This window comes from Panthera onca, chromosome B3 (assembly GCF_046562875.1).
Source record: "Panthera onca isolate mPanOnc1 chromosome B3, mPanOnc1 haplotype 2, whole genome shotgun sequence".
NCBI lineage: Eukaryota > Metazoa > Chordata > Mammalia > Carnivora > Felidae > Panthera > Panthera onca.
Genome location: NC_138344.1, coordinates 146484026 through 146490785, shown reverse-complemented (window position 1 = coordinate 146490785; position 6760 = coordinate 146484026).

Here is a 6760-nt window from a genome sequence, read left to right as displayed (position 1 = left end):
GGATCAATAAAGAAACAAGGGCCCTGAATGATACATTGGATCAGATGGACTTAACATATATTTAGAACTCTGCATCCCAAAGCAACAGAATATACTTTCTTCTCGAGTGCACATGGAACATTCTCCAAGATAGATTACATACTGGGTCAGAAAACAGCCCTTCATAAGTACAAAAGAACTCAGATCATACCATGCACAGTTTCAGACCAAAATGCTATGAAACTTGAAATCAACCACAGGAAAAAGTATGGAACAATTCCAAAAGCATGGAGGTTAAAGAACACCCCACTAAAGAATGAATGGGTCACCCAGGCAATTAGAGAAGAAATTAAAAAATATATGGAAACAAATGAAAATGAAAATACAACACTCCAGGGGCGCCTAGGTGGCTCAGTCGGTTGAGATTCCAACTTCGGCTCAGGTCACAATTTCCCAGCTTGTGAGTCCGAGCCCCACGTCTGGGTCTGTGCTGACAGCTCAGAGTCTGAAGCCTGCCTTAGATTGTGTGCCTCCCTCTCTCTCTGCCCCTAACCCACTCGCATCCTGTCTCTGTCTCTCTCAAAAATAAATAAACATTAACAAAAAAGAAAATACAACAATCCAAATGCTTTGGGATGCAGCAAAGGCAGTCCTGAGAGGAAAATACATTGTAATGCAAGCCTATCTCAAGAAACAAGAAAAAAATCCCAAATACAAAATCTAACAGCACACAAAAAGGAAATAGAAGCAGAACAGCAAAGACACCCTAAAACCAGCAAAAGAAGAGACATAATAAAGATCAGAGCGGAAATAAACAATATAGACTCTAAAAAACTGAAGAGCACATCAATGAAACCAAGAGTTGTTTTTTTTTTAAATAAACAAAATTGATAAACCTCTAGCCAGCCCTCTCAAAAAGAAAAGGGAGATGACACCAATAGATAAAATCATGAATGAAGATGGAATTATTACAACCAAACCCTTAGAAATACAAGCAATGATCAGGGAATACTATGAAAATTTATATGCCAACAAACTGGACAACTTGGAAGAAATGGACAAATTCCTAAGCACCCATGCACTTCCAAAACTCAAACAGGAAGAAATAGAAAATTTGAACAGACCCATAACCAGTGAAGAAATTGAATCAGTCATTAAAAATCTCCCAACAAACAAGAGTCCAGGACCAGATGGCTTCCCTGGGGAATTCTACCAGACATTTAAAGCAGAGATAATACCTCTAGTTCTCAAGCTGTTCCAAAAAAATAGAAAGGGAAGGAAAACTTCCAGACCCATTCTATGAAGCCAGCATTACTTCGATTCCTAAACCAGACAGAGACCCAGCAACAAACACAACTACAGCCCAATATCCCTGATGAATATGGATGCAAATATTCTCAATAAGATACTAGCAAATCAAATTCAACAGCATATAAAAAGAATTATTCACCATGATCAACGGGATTTATTCCTGGGCTGCAGGCCTGGTTCAACGTTCGCAAATCAATTAGTGTGATACATCACATTAATAAAAGAAAAGATAAGAACCATAAGATCTTGTCAATCGATGTAGAGAAAGCATTTGACAAAATTCAGCATCCTTTCTCAGTAAAAACCATCAAGACACTCGGGATAGAAGGAACACACTTGAACATCATAAAAGCCATTTATGAAAAGCCCACACCTAATATCATCCTCAATGGGGAAAAATTGAGATATTTCACTGCTGTTGTTTAACATAGTGTGGCAAGTGCTAGCATCAGCAATCAGACAACAAAAGGAAACCAAAGGTATCAAAACTGGCGAAGATGAAGTCAGGCTTTCACTTTTTGCAGATGACATGATACTACACATGGAAAACCCAATAGACTCCACCAAAAGTCTGCTAGAACTGATACATGAAATCAGAAAAGTCGCAAGATACAAAAGCAATGTACAGAAACCAGTTGCATTCTTATACACGAACAGTAAAGCAACAGAAAGACCAATAAAGAAACTGATCCCATTCACAATTGCACCAGGATTCATAAAATACCTAAGAATAAACCTAACCAAAGATGTAAAAGATCTGTATGCTGAAAACTATAGAAAGCTTATGAAGAAAACTGAAGAAGATGCAAAGAAATGGATAAACATTCCATGCTCATGGATTGGAAGAATAAATATTGTTAAAATGTCAATACTACCCAAATCAATCTACACAATCAAAATTGCAATCCCAATCGAAATTGCACCAGCATTCTTCTCGAAGCTAGAGCAAGCAATCCTAAAGGTTGTATGGAACCACCAAAGACCCAGAATAGCCAAATATTGAAGAAGACCAAAGTGGGAGGCATCACAATCCCAGACTTTAACCTCTACTACAAAGCTGTCATCATCAAGACAGCATGGTATTGGCACAAAAACAGACACATAGACCAATGGAATAGAATAGAGACTCCAGACTTGGACCCACAAATGTATGGCCAACTAATCTTTGACAAAGCAGGAAAGAATATCCAATGGAAAAAAGACAGTCTCTTTAACAAATGGTGCTGGAGGAACTGGACAGCAACATGCAGAAGAATTAATCTAGACCACTTTCTTACACCATTCACAAAAATAAAGTCAAAACAGATAAACGACCTGAATGTGAGACAGGAAACCATCAAAACCCTAGAGGAGAGAGCAGGAAAAAACCTCTCTGACCTCAGCCACAGCAAATTCTTACTTGACACATCTCCAGAGGCAAGGGAATTAAGAACAAAAATGAACTATTGGGACTTCATGAAGATAAAAAGCTGCACTGCAAAGGAAACAATCAGCCAAATTAAAAGGCAGCCAACGGAATGGGAAAAGATATTTGCAAATGACATATCAGACAAAGGGCTAGTATCCAAAATCTATAAAGAACTCATCAAATTCCACGCCTGATACACAAATAACCCAGTGATGAAATGGGCAGAAGACATGAATAGACACTTCTCTAAAGAAGACATCCAGACGGCCAACAGGCACATGAGAAGATGCTCAACATCACACCTCATCAGGGAAATACAAATGAAAACCACACTGAGATACCACCTCATGCCAGTCAGAGTGGCGAAAATGAACAAATCAGGAGACTATAGATGCTGGAGAGGATGTTGAGAAACGGGAGCCCTCTTGCACTGTTGGTGGGAATGCAAACTGGTGCAGCCATTCTGGAATATAGTGTGAATGTTCCTAAAAAATTAAAAATAAGTCTACCCTATGACCCAGCAATAGCACTGCTAGGAATTTACCCAAAGGAAACAGGAATGCTGATGCATAGGGGCACTTGTACCCCAATGTTTATAGCACCACTTTGAACAATAGTCAAATTATGGAAAGGGTCTAAATGTCCATCAACTAATGAATGAATAAAGAAATTGTGGGATCTATTCACAATGGAATACTACCTGACATTGAGAAAGAATGAAATGTGGCCTTTTGCAGCAATGTGGATGGATCTGCAGAGTGTTGTGCTGAGTGAAATTAGTCATATGGAGAAAGACAGATACCGTATGTTTTCACTCTTATTTGGATCCTGAGAAACTTGACAGAAGACCATGGGGAAGGGGAAGAAAAAACAAGTTAGACAGGGAGGGAGTCAAACCATCACGGACTCTAAAAAACTGAATAAACTGAGGGTTGATGGGAGGTGGGAGGGAGGGGAAGGTGGGTGATGGGTATTGAGGAGGACACCTGTTGGGATGAGCATTGGGTGTTGTATAGAAACCTATTTGACAATCAATTTCATATTTACAAAATAATCTTATTTAATTGTCATTACTATGTTTTTTTAGTTTTATGTAAATTTTTTCAAATTCCATTTTATTTCCATCATTTTACTTTAGTCTACTACAGTATATTCACGTTTTCAAATTATCAAATGATTTTTTTCTTTTCTTTATCTTTATTGTCTTTTTCATTTCTTTACTTTTTTCTTAAATACAGAACAAAAAATTCATAATTTTTATTAAAAATATTTTTATTTAATTTTTTCTACTATATACTATACTTTTGTCTATATTAATTTCAAATTCTATTTTACTCCCATCTACCCATTTTACTCTACATCAGTGTATGCATTGTTTCAAATTCTCAAATGATTTACTTTGCCCCCTTTTTTTCCCCTAATCTGTCAAACCACTTTCAACACCTAAACAAAACACACCTAGGATCTAGCATTAACTATTAGATTTGTGTGTGTGTGTGTGTGTGTGTGTGTGTGTGTGTGTGTTTAATTTTTAATTTTTTTTGAAACTTTGTTTTATTTCAATATTTCTACTTCATTAATTCCTTTTCTCTCTTCAAAATGACAAAACAAAGAAATTCACCCCAAAAGAAAGACCATGAAGAAACGACAGCCAGGGATTTAACCAACATAGGTGAAAGCAAGATGTCTGAACCAGAATTTAGAATCATGATAATAAGAATACTAGCTGGAGTCAAAAATAGATTAGAATCCCTTTCTGAAGAGATAAGAGAAGTAAAAAAAAAATAGCCAGAATGAAATTAAAAATGCTATACCTGAACTTCAATCACGGATGGATGCAACTGTGGTAAGGATGAATGAGGCAGGACAGAGAATCAGCGATATAGAGGACAAACTTATAGAAAATAATGAAGCAGAAAAAAAGAGGGAGATTAAGGCAAAAGAGCATGATTTAAGAATTAGAGAAATCAGTGACTCATTCAAAAGGAACATCAGAATCATAGGGGTCCCAGAAGAGGAAGAAAGAGAAATAGGGGTAGAAGGGTTATGTGAGCCGATCATAGCGGAAAACTTTCCTAACCTGGGGAAAGACACAGACATCAAAATCCAGGAAGCACAGAGGACCCCCATTAGATTCAACAAAAACTGCCCAGCAACAAGGCATACCATAGTCAAATTCACAAAATACTCAGGCAAGGAGAGAATCATGAAAGCAGCAAGGAAAAAAAGTCCCTAACATACAAGGGAAGACAGATCAGGTTTGCAGCAGACCTATCCACAGAATCTTGGCAGGCCAGAAAGGAGTGGCGGAGTCTATTCAGTGTGCTGAATCAGAAAAGTATGCAGACTAGAATTCTTTATCCAGGGAGGCTGTCATTCAAAATAGAAGGAGAGATAAAAGTTTCCCAGACAAACAAAAATTAAAAGAGTTTTTGACCACTAAACCAGCCCTGAAAAAAAAATTTAAGGGGGACTCTCTCAGGGGACAAAAGATGGGAAAAAAAATATATACATATATATATATAAGCAAGAAAGATTAGAAAGGACCAGAGAACACCATCAGAAACTCCAGCTCTACAAGCATCATCATGGCAATAAACTCATATCTTTCAGTACTCACTCTAAACCTCAGTGGACTCACTGCCCCAATCAAAAGACACAGGGTAACGGAATGGATAAGAAAACAAGATCCATCTATATGCTGTTCACAAGAGACCCACTTTAGACATAAAGACACCTTCAGATTGAACATAAGGGGATGGAGAACCATCTATCATGCTAATAGTCAACAAAAGAAAGCCCGAGTAGCCATACTTATATCAGACAATCTAGACTTAAAAATACTGTATCAAGAGATGCAGAAGGGCATTCTATCATGATCAAGGGGTCTATAGACAAAGAAGACCTAATAATCGTAAATATTTATGTGCCAAATGGGAGAGCACATAAATATATAAATCAATTAATCACAAACATAAAGAAACTCACTGATAGTAATACCATAATATTAGGAGACTTCAACACCCCACTGACAGCAATGGACAGATCATCTCAACAAAAAATCGACAAGGAAAGAATGGCTTTGAATGACACACTGGACCAGATGGACTTAACAGATATATTCAGAATATTTCATCCTAAAGCATCAGAATATGCATTCTTCAGCGCACATGGAACGTTCTCCAGAATAGACCATATACTGGGACACAAATCAGCCCTAAGTAAGTACAAAAAGATTGAGATCATACAGTGCATATTTTCAGACCACAATGCTGTGAAACTCAAAATCAACCACAAGAAAAAATTTCGAAAGGAAAAAATACTTGGAGAATAAAGAACATCCTACTAAAGAATGAATGGGCTAACCAAGCAGTTAAGAGGAAGTTAAAAAGTATATGGAAGTCAATTAAAATGATAACACCACAACCCAAAACCTCTGGGACGCAGCAAAGGTGGTCATAAGATGAAAGTATATAGCATTCCAGGCCTTCCTAAAGAAGGAAGAAAGATCTCAGATACACAACCTAAACTTACACCTTAAGGAGCTGGAAAACGAACAGCAAATAGAAACCAAAACCAGCAGAAAACAGGAAATAATAAAGATTACAAAAGAAATTAATGCTATCGAAACAAAACAAAACAAAAAAAAAAAAACAGTAGACCAAATCAATGAAGCCGGAAGCAGGTTCTTTGAAAGAATGAACAAAATTGATAAACCACTAGCCAGTTTGATCAAAAAGAAAAAGGAAAGGATGCAAATAAGTAAAATCAAGAATGACAGAGGAAAGATCACAACCAACACAACAGAAATAAAAACAATAATAAGAGAATATTATGATCAATTATATGCCAATAAAATGGGCAATCTGGAAGAAATGGGAAAATTCCTAGAAACATATACACTACCAAACTGAAACAGGAAGAAATATAAAAATTTGAACAGACCAATAACCAGTAAGGAAATAGTATTAGTAATCAAAAATCTGTCAAAAACAAGAGTCCAGGGCCAGATGGCTTTCCAGGGGATTCTACCAAACATTTAAGGAAAAGTTAACACCTATT